Here is a 13,687-nt window from a genome sequence, read left to right as displayed (position 1 = left end):
CAATACTTACTGTTGGCATTGTGTGTGTGTGTGTGTGTGTGTGTGTGTGTGTGTGTGTGTGCACGCACACACACACACACACGCACACACACACACTTTTAATGAGAAGGTTTGTTTGTCTGCTTGGGGCTTTAGTTCCTTGTTCATAAATAGCAGAAACAGTACTACCTATCCCTTCACACACACACACACACACCCCATTACCTCTACTTCACCTGTATAATTTAGTCCAGGGTTCAGCAACCTTTTTCAGCCATGGGCCAGTCCACCGTTCCTCAGACCATGTGGTGGGCCGGATTATATTTTGGGGGAAAAAATGAACGAATTCCTATGCCCCACCCCCATTCCTATACCCAGAGATGCATTTTAAATAAAACCACACATTCTACTCATGTAAAAACACCAGGCAGGCCCCACAAACAACCCAGAGTTGCATTTTAAATAAAAGGATACATACATTCTACTCATGTAAAAACACGCTGATTCCCGGACCGTCCGTGGGCCTGATTGAGAAGGCGATTGGGCCACATCTGGCCCCCGGGTCTTAGGTTGCCTACCCCTGATTTAGTCACTATATTGCAGGAAATTCCAAAGGCAGGCAACTATACCTCTTTACTTTACACATATGTATTATGAAACGGTATATAATTTGGAGAGCAAACTTTCGGCAAAACAATAAGAAATCCTTTCTTAGAGTTAAATGTATTTGAGTAGGGGCTTTGGGGGGCATGTTTCTGTTTTGGTATTTACATTAAATATTTCAAAGGCAAACACAACTGTATAAGTTGAAACATTAGAAAACTATCATTTTTGAAAGTTATTTATTGTGCATGAACATTCAGATGCACAACCCCAACCCCACCTGTAGCTTGAAATAGCATAGCCCGGGAAAAAGCTTTTGTTCTTGATTCTATCAATTGCATCAATCAGCCCTAACTCGACTCTTGAGATGCCTTCTTTCATAGTCTCTGCTGAAGAGGGTATAGTTAGTGATGGAAAGAGCTCTTGTGGAAGTCCGCCTTGTTCACCTCTTGTTTTGTATAATTCAGTTTTTTCATTCAGTTCCCGATTCTGCTCCCTTTGATGTCAATGGACAATAGCCTGTTGAGTCAAAGAAGGACAAGAATTCCTGGGTACATTTGAATATACCACTTAAAATTTTCACGGTCAGCAGAAAGCTTTCGGCTTTGGGGCTTCCTAAGATTTGTTAGCAAGTGAGACAATGCACAGTGAATGAAAGAAGGCTCTTGTCAGATTTAAGCATTCTACCCTCCCTGTCAGAGTTGATTCAGTACTACAGCTGTTCAAAATAAATGGTGCAAAAAGCACTTTGTAATGCTACCCCCCTTCCCGGTCTAATTGTATTGAGGACTAAATTAATAAATCCCCCCCCCCAATTTTTTGTCCTTTCTGATTGGAAATCAATTTTAGAAAAAGTTCATGCGGGTATCTAGATCTAGTGTTAGAAGTCTGGAGGGAGTAGACTCTGGGAAAGTGATATTGGTCATGCCTGTAAATGGCAAATACATGCCCTTTTTAATATTGATATCAGTAGGGTGGAGATAAATTAAATTCCTGTAAATAATCACTGGCCGTATATCTTAGTGAGTTATATCTGAAACAAGTGTACTGTACTTAAGAAAAAGAGTGGAATTGTAAAAAATGAGATTTTCTTCTTTCTTGGATCTGTCAAACTGTTGCCTGTGTCATTCCGTGGGTTTGGGGAATGTATTGGGCAGAGAAAAGGTGAGGTGCTGTGAAATAAGACTAATATTATCTAATATTATCAAATATTATCAACAGATAGGCTGCTTACTGCATTCAGGTGTTTAGATAATGCTGCACTTAAAAACGATATCCAGATTCTGTAACCACAAAGTTTAATGGAGTTACTAGCACTTAGTGGGTAAATTAGTAAAACTAATTAGAATGACACAGGTACAAGAAAACATTGAAATAATCAATAAATTATTGACCAATAAATTAATTAATATGCAAGGTTTCAGAGATTCTGAAAATTTGTGCAGCTGTAAATTACAGTTTGTCCATTAAAATGGTGGAAAAGGGTGCAGAAGTACCAACTTCGGCAAATACACCTTAAATAGTAAAATAGATCTGCACAGGTATACATCCGGATATGTACACACTTTTTCCTCTTCTAGTGGAGTAAATGAAAAGCTTTAGATAAAATTTAGTTCCATCTAGTTCCAGTCTAATTTAGGGGTGTTTGAGTACCGTAAAATGAACTTAACATCAGAACTTATTATTGTTGTTATTGACATTGTTTTTATGCTATTCATTATTACTGCCTGAGCTTAGATAATATCAACAAGAAAGGAAAGCCAACTTGATCTTAATAGTAAAAGTAGTATATGGTAAGCTATGAAAAATGATGTGGAAAAGAATACAAAGAACAAATTCTGTCCAAAGAAGGCCACCAAATTGCCATCATTCTTAATTTATAATTTTGCATCCTAACTTTCCATCTCTCAGAAGAGTGGATAAATTTTCAGAAGCAAAAGATAGACAAAGATCTCAAATTGTACAATTAACATTAGTTGTGGTTTTTTCCTACAATGGCTGAAAAATCTTCAGTTACAATATTTTAGAAAATTCACATAAAAAATAGTTGTGTAACCATTGCCTGGTACCTGAATTTTGTAACTTGCTGGACGAACTAGTACTTTCCTCCTGACATGTGTGGTTAAATCTGAAAAGGTTGAAAGTGAAGAGTGCCCATGATGCTGTCTTTTTAATTCCTAGGGTGTTTTTTTTAAGGGTTCAGACTAGAAGACAATCTATTTCAGATCTCTCTCTTTTTTGCTTTTGAATTCACATTGAGCTCTTTCCCTTTCATTATATTCCCAGGAAAATGTGTGACTTCTGCAGAGTCCATTTCCCTTTATTCCCCAAATCTCTGGATGTGTGGATTGAAAACACACACACACACACACCTTCCATGCCCAACATTAATTATTTTCTGCATGGCAAAAACAAAGACTTTTTATTTCTATTATTGTTTTTTTTAAAAGTATTTCAGTCATGTTACTAATGTTGATAAAAGTAGGAAAATATTTTTGAAAAGGTTTTTTGTTTTTTGTTTTGGTAAAGGGCTTGCTTAGTAAAAATCTGTTTTGATCAATAGGACCAGTACAATGAATTATTCTCAGCAATGGATAAATGATCGTGTAGAAAAGTTGAATTTTCCCGGCCAATTTCATTTGAATAAGGAAGAATATGTTGAAAGAGAATTTAATCCACTATTCCTATAAAAGTCTGTTTATTACTATTGTCTTAAGTGTACTCCTTCTAGACGTAGTGATTCAGCCAGCCTCGTCATTTGTATCATATTCCTATGGATTTATCTGTCAGAGAAACAGAAGACCCTTGTGGATTAAATTTTTTTCATATAAAGATCCACTACTTTGCTATTTTGAGGTCCATCTAAAGGAATCAGGGGCATTGTAGTTCAGGTTCTTTTTTTAACAGAATAGTGTAGTACAGTGGTACCTCGACTTACGAAGGCGATCCGTTCCGCTGCACTCTTCGTAAGTCGAATCGTTCGTAAGTCGAAGTGTCCATTTTGCGCATGCACAAAGTGTGCGCGCCGCTTCCGCACAGGCTCAGAATGCGTGCAAGGTGAAAATACTTCTGGGTTAGCGGACTTTGGAAGTTGAAACCTTCGGAAGTCGAGGCATTTGTAAGTCGAGGTACCACTGTATAAAATTTTATCAACTCACCAAACATTTTATGGGCCCACTCTCTTGTATGTACTGAAGTGTCACTGAGTCTGGCAAACTACTCATGTGGAAGGAATTGCTTCCTGCCCTGGGCAGGCGACTAACTGAAAGTTGGTGGATGAAGTGTGACTGATACTGTTCAGAATGTCCTTCATACAACAGAGGGAAAATTATTTTTGTTCAAAAGGTACTTACTAGTTGAGAACTGATTTCCTTGATAGTCTGTTGAGGTTTTTTTTATAGGTGTTTATTGTCATTACTATTGTTGCGGCACTTTTGCAACTCTCTGGTTTTGTGTGTTGTTGTTTTGGTATTTGCATCTATATAGTAGCTAAGGGTATATTTTTGTTTTTGTTTTCATGATTTCAATTATTTTCCATTTCTGTAAGCTGAATTATTTTGTAAATGGAATAAAATTATATTTGCATGTCCTGCGATGTACTCTAGGCTTGTGAGGTTGCCCCCCCCCTTTAGGTAAAGGACTTTTCATCTCATTCTTTCAGTATATTTCAAGTAGCTTCCTTTTAAAAAATATTAATGCAGTGTACTGTAGGGCAGTGTCATGAAAATTAGAACAGCAAGGGTGCATGATTCATACATTGTGTTCAAGATGTCCCCATAATTTATATCCAGAACACTAACTACATCACAGACAGAAGTCGCTTATTTATCAAGTGACGAAAGTAAAGTTCAGATGAGGCCACAGATATTCATGGTGCACACAGTGTTGATTTATTTTGTAAACAGACCATGGGTAATTAATCATAAAATCAAACTTTGCTTTAAAGCTCACATAATGTCATTAATTTCTGTTACATACAAGGAATCATTCAGGATAATGAGTCATTCATGTCCAGCTACAGCTAGCTAAGGCAAAGAAGGCCAAATTCAAGACCAGCTTGACAAATATATCACTACAGTGCTAAACTCAGAAGTAAGAGACACTGATGTAGCTTTAGCACAGTGAGAGAATGCATGTTACATCTGATCCCATTGCAACATCACTATTAAACCTTTCTAACGGATGAACCCCAAATGCCCCCCCCGTTCATCTGAATAAATTGTATGGTTCCCTTGACTTGCTTTTGTTTGTGCGCAGTGGTGTTCAATTGAGGTACTTAAGCCACTTCTTTTGATGAGGCTCTTGATCTTCATTAGATAGAGAACTTGATAATGTCAAGAGCTTTATCTTTTGAGGCTGTGGACACAAGCCTACCTGACCATGTTAAAGGTTATAATAGCCTGTAGCTGTGATCCAGCAGAGGTGGTTTGTGAACACAGTGGAGAAAGAACCATGTCTACTTGTAGATCATGCTTGCACTTTTCTGGATAGTAGGAGCACCTTCCTTGCACACTGTGCAATTCTGTAAGCTTTTCTTTTCTTTGACTGACTCTAGTTAAAAATATATTGCAAACCTGCAAATTATTTTACAGAGAACCTTTACTGAGCACAGATCTCCTGAGCACAAACATAATCTAAATAGCAATACTGTATAATTACGGTCAAGTCTTCAAGGCTCTACAGCAGGACAAGGCCTGTATTTTATTTTATTTTAAAGATTCTATTCCTCAGTTTCACTAGATGTAATACTGGGTATTTCTGTTCTCTTTCCCTTAATTTTTGGTTTCTTGTATAGTATAGTTTTTTCTGTACACATTTAATGGTTAGGTCCATTCCACCCCATTTAAAGTAGCACTTCCTTAACTAATACAAATGTGTTTGGTATTTTAATCTAATTTTGTGAAGCACATTGGATTGCATTTCTATTTTTTAAATATGTTCATTTAGCTGAAACAAGTCATAGTTCTCTTAACATACATTCAACAGTGTTTTACAATAAAGCTATGTATAGGTCAATCTCTTTAAATTTGGTTGACTTTTAAGCAAGGCATTAATTAGCACTGAGTGGCTGGAGAAACCCAGCCACATGGGTGGGGTATAAATGATAAATTATTATTATTATTATAGCACAAAATAAATGAAAATGAAAATCATAATTTTGTATCACATAAATTAGGAAATATTTAAATTTCAGATCATGCGACTTCCCGAGAGAGACTCCATTTATGGTTTGAGCATGCTTGACTAGTAAAAAAATGAATTTATCCACAAGAGTAAATCAGTTTCCAAATGGATAGAGTCTCGTGGCACCTTGAAGACTAACAAGTTTCTAATGGCACAAAGCATATGTAGCTTGATAAAATTTTGTACACTTGAATCAGAGTACAGGTGACAGAAATGAATTGTCTGATAAATTGTAATTCATGGGTTTCACTCTGGAGTTTCTTCTGAATTCCTTTGTTCAAGGTCAGTTACAGTGTCCTGGTAGCTCAAAATGTTCTCCTGATGATTTATGGATATTGCCCAATTCTGATGTTGGATTTGTGTCCAGTTACTTCCTTTGCATAGAAATTGACCGGTTGGTCATATGTAGAATGCAGAAGGACATTGCTGGCAGATGATAGCATATATCACATTGGAAGATGAGAAGATAAATGAACCTGTGATGTTGTGGCTGACATTATTAGGTTCTGTAATAATGTCACCTGGGCAGATCCTGGGCTAAATTTGGCATTCAGTTTATTGCATGGTCTCGTCTCTGTTTTAGTTCCTTTGTTATGTTGCCTGCTGTAAGTCACTGTTTTAGATTGAAGGCTACCTGTAATGAAATGCAGGTCTACCAGTCAAGATACCTGAGAGGAAAGTTTAATTGTCCACAATAGACTATGACCTGTGCCCAAAGCTGCTTATAAAGTTTCTGGCATTGTGACTGCACTGATTCAGGATTGGTGCACATGAAGAAGAACCCACTCCACTGTGGTTCATATATAGCTTCAGTGGCATCTTGCCTCCATTGTGTGCAGTTGAAAATAGTCATGTATGGCATGCTACCCACTCACCCCTTTTCTGTGCTTAAAATCACACACATCACTTTACACATGATTGGGTCAATCCTGTACTTAAATATATGGGCTGCCACTGTCATGTCTAGTTTGGTCTTCAGAAACCGAGAGAAAATAAAGTTCTAGATCAGGTGAGATAAGTAGTCCATTGTTTTTTTTCTAGTGTTGGCTTCAGGAATAATAATCTTGTTCAAAGTAGAAGTGTTTGTGTGTCTCAATTTCGGTTTTGTTGCTCCATTTTAACTACTCTAATGATGAAGTTGGCAAAATATTTCCCTTTAAATTCTCACAGTAATCTTCACAAACAACTGGATCATCCTGCTGTGGTGCAAACCACTTCTTTCGCTAAACACACACACACACACACACACACACACAATTCTGTTCTTTGTGCAAGGGATCTGCAGAGGAATTAAGGCAATTAGATCTCTCTATATAGGCATTGTCTTTTATCGCTTGAGCCTGGGAAAGGGCTGAGATGGAGACTTCTGGTAGTCTGTCATAGATCTGCACATGTGGGGGGGGGGAATGGATCATGGCTCCCACCACTCTTTGCTTCTCCTGGTTCATGAAAATCTTATCAATTTTAGTGTGTTATTTGCAGAGATTTAAATGATGCATGTTCAGCGTAATGCCTAGAACAGTAATTTTCAAGGAAGATGCCCCACTTGGGTTGGTTTAATTTACAGGCCCTGGAGAAACCCCAAAATAAGTTTGTAGAAACAATGAAATCTGTTTGTCAAATGTTGTTACAGGATGAGCAAATGTCATAATAAAAGCATTCTTGTAGCAACTATAGGAACAGAATTAATGAATAATTTGCATCAAATTATTTATTTAATGCAGTTAGAATGTTGTTTTTACTCATGTAATATTCACAATTAGACGACAGTCTCCTTGAGCTATGGCTGCTTCTGAATCAGGATTTGCATCCTATGGGAAATGCCATAAGTGTAAATATTACCTTTATTCCAAAATATGCTGTTTCAAATAAATATTCGACCATTACATTTTCCCAAGGAACGAATTTTTAGCCGACCAATTCCACGCACCCCTCCCAAAAAATATATGAATATATTCCCTATGGAAGTTTTATTTAAAGCAAACTATGAATTAAACTATCACCATGTGTTTGACAGACATTAATTTTGTAGTTTATGCATTCTTAATGAAAACGGAAAGCAAGGCTAAGATATGGTACTCATTCACTGAGCATGTACTTTTAATTTTATTAAAATTTAATTTTATTAAAACGATTTAATAAATAACTTAAAACATTATGGACTATTTTATTTATGCTTTTGTTGTTTTGCATGAAACTGCACCTTTAAAGCCCACTCCTTGGCACATTTATTCAGATGTAAATCCCACTTAATTCTGTTGTGACTTTATCTCAAGAGCATAAAACTGTAGCCTTGGGCTTCCTTCAGCATTGAAATTTTGGCTACAGATTTCTTCCTATTCTGAAGTTCTGCAGTGCTTGAGTGCACCGTTAGCATGGTGTAATAGAGTCTTGGACTAGAACCCCCCTGCCCGGTTTCTGCTCCCCCCCCCCTTTATATCCCAGGCTATCTCTAAGGCTCCCTGACTCTCAGGAGAAGGAATGGCAAGGAATTTGCCATTTATTTACAATTAATTGTTTCTGGAGCTGAGGTTTTACATTAACTCGTACAACTAAGTACTGTATGAGAAATATTAAGACATTTGAATTTTCTCTAAACAGAGAACATCCTGGCATAACACATCCTGGCAGTCAGTTGCCTAACCTGCTGTAACAAATATGCCAAGACAGCAAAAGATACATTTCCTTAGCTTTGTTTTGCTTTCTTGGGGGGGGGGGTAGCTCTTTCTGTCTTAGATACTACCGTAGGAATAAGTCACATTTTAAAAGTATCCTATATTGTTCAAAAGCTTTAAGCCCAGGGTGGGTGGGGGAGTCAATGCCAGGAGCAGGATCGACTGTAAGACTATTACAAATTTATCTAGGGTATTTCAGTTTCATGGGAGAACTTTGCTCGCTTGTACAGTTGTGTGACTCCCTTGTATGGAGTAGATCCCATAAATTTTATGTACAGTAAAGATCCACTCTCCTAAGAACTGTTGATTTGCCTGAGCCCCAGAGAAATTTTCTCACAGTTCTTCCCGTGGAGCCTGTCACTAGCAGTCAAATAAGGACAATTTTACCATTCTCTCCTGCTGCTCAATTTTTTTTTCCAATGCCAGTACATGTATTTGTTATTCTTTATAACTCCCTTTGAAGTTGGGAATCCAAGGGGAATCTAAAACCGACCAGATGTTTCTGATGCTAGAGACACAGAAGACGGCAAAAGAATTCAGTTTAACTGAAACTTAGCACTGTATGAATGCTGCTGCAGCTAAAATTCTGTCTTTGTTAGATTTAATTATTATTTATTTTTATTTTTGCACTTGCAATCCAAGAGGGGTGATGCCTCATGTCACTAGCCCAGGAGGGGGAAATGGATGAATTACCCAAGGAAGCAGGGTATCAGCAGCTGCCTGTGTTGATTTCCCTTATGGGGTTTTAGTTCCACTACATTGCATGTTTCCCACCCACACTCTTTTATAGCTAAGGAAAATGACTTACGTATTGCACTGGGTTTGGAGAGCAGATAAGCAGATCGGTCCAGTTGGGTGGTCAACACGTAGCAAGCACTTTAGAGAGAAAGAAAAAGGAGCAAACTTAATAGCTTCTCTCTCTCTCTCTCTCTCTCTCTCTCTCTCTCTCTCTCTCTCTCTCTCTCTCTCACACACACACACACACACACACACACACTGAGGGAGGAGAGGGAGAGAGAGAGAGATTCCTCTTTTGTGTGCTCTGTGGAAGGTCACCAACTTTGGCTAGAATTTATGAACAAAAAGAGACGTGGAGGTTGTCAAAATATAAGTGTCTAGAGAAATAGAAAAGGACAAATTTACTGTAGAAACATTATCTTTAAACTGATGTGATGTTACAAATAGGAAATAGTACAACCAGATTGCTCCATCTTTCACGTGACATCCTTTTTGATATTTGAAGATGGCTATCATATCTCCCCTGTCTCTTCTTTTCCATGCTAAACGTACCCAGCTCCCTCAACCGCTCCTCATAAGGCTTGGTTTCCAGACCTCTTTATCATCTTGGTTGCCTTCCTCAGCACACCTTCCAACTTGTCAATATCCTTGTGGCACCCACTACTGAACACAGTACTACAGGTGTGGCCTGACAAGGCAGAATAAAGTGACTTCCCTTGATTGAGACACTACTTTTAATAATGCAGCCTAGAATAAAATTGGTGGTGTTGTTTTTTGCTGCTGCATTACACTGCCCGACTCACATTAAGCTTGTGGTCTGCATAGATCCAGGTGTGCCCCACCTTGGTGTCATTGATGAGCACCCCCTCAATTCCTTCATCCCAGTTATTTATAAAGATGTTGAACAACAATGGGCCCAGGACAGAACCTTGCAGCACCTCACTTGTCCCTTTTTTCCAGGATGGTGAAGAACCATTAGTGAGCACTCTTTGAGTTTGACCTATCAACCAGCTACAAATCCACCTAATAGTTACCTCACCCAGCCCATATTTTACCAGTTTCTCTGCAAGAATATCATGGGGGACTTTGTCAAATGGCTTACTGAAATCAACATACAGTACACACACAGTGTTTCCCTGATAGTGATGTCAAGCTGACTAGTCGGTAGTTTGTTGTTGTTTAGTCGTTTAGTCGTGTCCGACTCTTCGTGACCCCATGGACCAGAGCATGCCAGGCACTCCTGTCTTCCACTGCCTCCCGCAGTTTGGTCAAACAGTGTTCGTAGCTTCGAGAACACTGTCCAACCATCTTGTCCTCTGTCGTCCCCTTCTCCTAGTGCCCTCCATCTTTCCCAACATCAGGGTCTTTTCCAAGGATTCTTCTCTTCTCATGAGGTGGCCAAAGTATTGGAGCCTCAGCTTCACGATCTGTCCTTCCAGGGAGCACTCAGGGCTGATTTCCTTAAGAATGGATAGGTTTGATCTTCTTGCAGTCCATGGGACTCTCAAGAGTCTCCTCCAGCACCATAATTCAAATGGTGCTGGAGGAGACTCTTAGTTACTCGGTAGTTACTTGAGCATTATTTTTTTGAAGATAGAGACATTTGCTCGCCTCCAGTCCACAAAGATCTCACTAGTTCTCCAAGAATTCTCAAAGATTATAGACAGAGGCTCTGAGATTACATTTAATGTAGTTTCAATCTGCCTCCCATACTCCAGGTCAATTTAAAGGCTTTCTTTGGTAGATCATAGAATGGTAGTTGGAAGGGAGCCTGAGGATCATCTAGCCCAGGGGTTGTCAACCTGGTCCCTACTGCCCACTAGTGGGCATTTCAGGATTCTAGGTGGGCAGTAGGGGGTTCTGTGGCACAAGCTGAATCCTCCTTCCATCGAGCACTGGTGGGCGGTAAGAAAATTTTACCATCAAGAATGATGCATTAGTGGGTGGTAGGTATAAAAAGGTTGACTACCCCTGGTCTAGCCCAACTCCCTGCAGTGCAGAAATACTGTATGCAGCTGTCCCATACGGGGATTGAGCCTGCAACCTTGGCGTTATCAGCACCATACAATAACCAACTGAGCTAACTTAGCTCATATCTGATCGTAATTGAGAAACTCATATTTGGAGTAGCTTGTTTTAGAGAGAGAAATTGGTAAAATCTATCTCACTAATGGATAGATACAAATCCATCTACTTTTGGTACTTAAACCACCTCCAAAATACCCATTAGCTATTGGCATGGCAGACATGCCCCTATGTTTTTGCTTATACTTTTTGTTTTCCTGTTAAAAATTAAAGTCACAGCCATGATGTCTTTGTCACAGTAATCATTCTGTCATCAGACTTGTTTGTCTTCTGGGCACACTCTAAACCTTTTAAAGTCTCTGAGGGATTCATTGTTTTGCTGTGAAATTCTGTATATGATATTTTGTTCTCTTTGCAGTGCATTTACTTTTTATCCTCTCCCATCATGTTTTTCCACGTTGCACCTACATATATATATTTGGAAACCCTGTAAGCACTAAATATACAACACCTTTTCAAAATATTTTGATTATTGAAACACCCACTTCATGCAGCCTTAGTATATATGAGGATCCTGGTTTTTTTTTTATTGAATGATATAGGGAAAATATTTTATAAAATGTTTAGTATGGTGATCCTCAAATGTCTTGATTTGATGGTCAGAGAATGATACTCCATGGATGATAAAAAATAAGTGAAATAAAAGTATTTTCTCAAAGTATCTTCTGATTTGATAAATCATATTTTCAATATATTTGAGTGGTTGGGCTTTTCTTTTGTTACTTCTACCCCCCCCTTTGGTTCTTACCTATTGTTCTAGCTTGGTCTAATAATACAAGGCTTATAACTTGGGGATTAAGGGGGGGAATTTCCCCCCTCCATTCAGCATGCTGTCAGAAGTTTTTGTTAATTCACATAATCAGAAATTAGTATCCTGCCAAGAGAGTTGTTTTCATGACCTTATTACCAGAACACAAGACAAAGGTTAGAGTAATTCTGGGCATGAACAATGTAATTGCCTTTATATATTTATTTCATTTTTATCCCACTCTTCAGCCCAAAATAAGGATCCCAGAGTTGTTTACAAATGTCATGGATAAAACATTGTCTTGCAAATATCACAGATAAAAAGACGTGGCACAAAAGGAAAGGGGATTGGGGGCGAGGAAGAAAAAAACCTCAGGCATTATTTCTTAAGTTGCAGAGCTTTTGTAATGATCAACTGGGGTGAAATGTTGCTGGTCTTTCAGGAGAGCTGATGGAGAGAGACTGTGAATTATCTCCTGTGGCCTGGTGGAATAGTTGCTGATGACAGTTGAGGTAGAGGGCTGGGTGACATCCAATATTGGTTAGAGTAGACCCACTGAAATAAGTGAACTTAAGTAACTTTAATAATAAGTTCCCTGTGAAATACCCTCTTTTCAGATGTCAAGGAGATAAAGAATTACACAACTTTTAGAAGACATCTAAGGCAGCCCTGTAGTGGGAGGTTTTTAATGCTTGATGTTTTTATCATGTTTTTAGATATACTGTAAGCCGCCGAGAGTGGCTGGGATCACCCAGCCAGATGGGCAGGGTATAAATAATAAAGATTATTATTTATTATACTGCTCTTCAGCCATATTTCAAAGGTAGCTTACATAAGAATTAAACAACATAAAAATACAACATAAAAATAAACCACCTAGATGGCCATTCTAACAGGTTTATAACATGGTTTTTGTTCATTTTTTTAGCTGGTTTATACTGTTCTTGCTAGCTGGAATTTGGGCCATAATTAACATGTCATCTGCACCAGCTGTACATACATATTGTTTGTGGAATTCAAAAAGGACTTTTTTGTACCATGGTTTGAGCTGTACCAGTGCTCCACAATGCTGTATATACCCTGGTAGATGATGTATAGCCATCAATACCAAAGTGGTCAGTTCCTAAGACAGGATTTAACAAACTGCCTACTGCCAAAGTATTTAACAGAATATGTAAGCAAGTGAAGACTGGGGGAAGATGGCACATAAATGAGTGAAGTTAAAATTGAAAATTCTGCTTTGTTGTATATAATTGTTACAGCTTTTCTGAACCTCTCTTCTCTTCAGTCAGCCATTGGAACAAACGCCTGTCTGCTTGCTCCAGCATCAGGCATATGCTGTAAATACAAGTTTTTGCAGTAATACAAGTTTTTTGGCCTTCATTATTTTTTACCCCTGTTGCTGCTAAGGGTGAATGCTTGACTGCAGGACTGCACCTTATCACAAGAGGAAGTTCTGAGAGTGTCGTGTGCCACAGGTGCTGACCACTTGCAAAACCAGCTCATGGCCCAGCAGATTCAAGCACAAGAGAATCTCCCCTCCTGTGGTTTCTAGTGTCTGGTATTTAGAAGCGTTACTGCCTCCAGGGGTGGAGGCAGAGCATGGCCATCATGACTAGTAGCTATCAAAAGCCTTCTCCTCCATGAATATGTCTAATCCTCTTTTAAAAGCCAA

General features: G+C 38.6%; 1 protein-coding gene across 28 annotated transcripts in view; it reads left to right on the top strand.

Annotated features, from left to right (window-relative positions):
* Window positions 1-13,687, top strand: part of ZBTB20 (zinc finger and BTB domain containing 20) — a 520,201-nt gene that overhangs the window by 234,962 nt on the left and 271,552 nt on the right. Inside the window, exon 5 of one of the 28 annotated variants that reach the window (XM_088668198.1) lies at window positions 13,423-13,687. This exon is cut by the window's right edge and continues 48,496 nt beyond it. The exons of the other annotated variants lie outside the window; for them this stretch is intronic. The gene's annotated coding sequence lies outside the window, so the exon portion shown is untranslated. The remainder of the gene's footprint in view (window positions 1-13,422) is intronic. 28 annotated transcript variants of the gene reach the window in all.

This window comes from Zootoca vivipara, chromosome 4 (genome assembly GCF_965207765.1).
Source record: "Zootoca vivipara chromosome 4, rZooViv2.hap1.1, whole genome shotgun sequence".
NCBI classification, from domain to species: Eukaryota; Metazoa; Chordata; class Lepidosauria; order Squamata; family Lacertidae; genus Zootoca; species Zootoca vivipara.
This window is presented reverse-complemented; position numbering and strand designations above follow the sequence as displayed.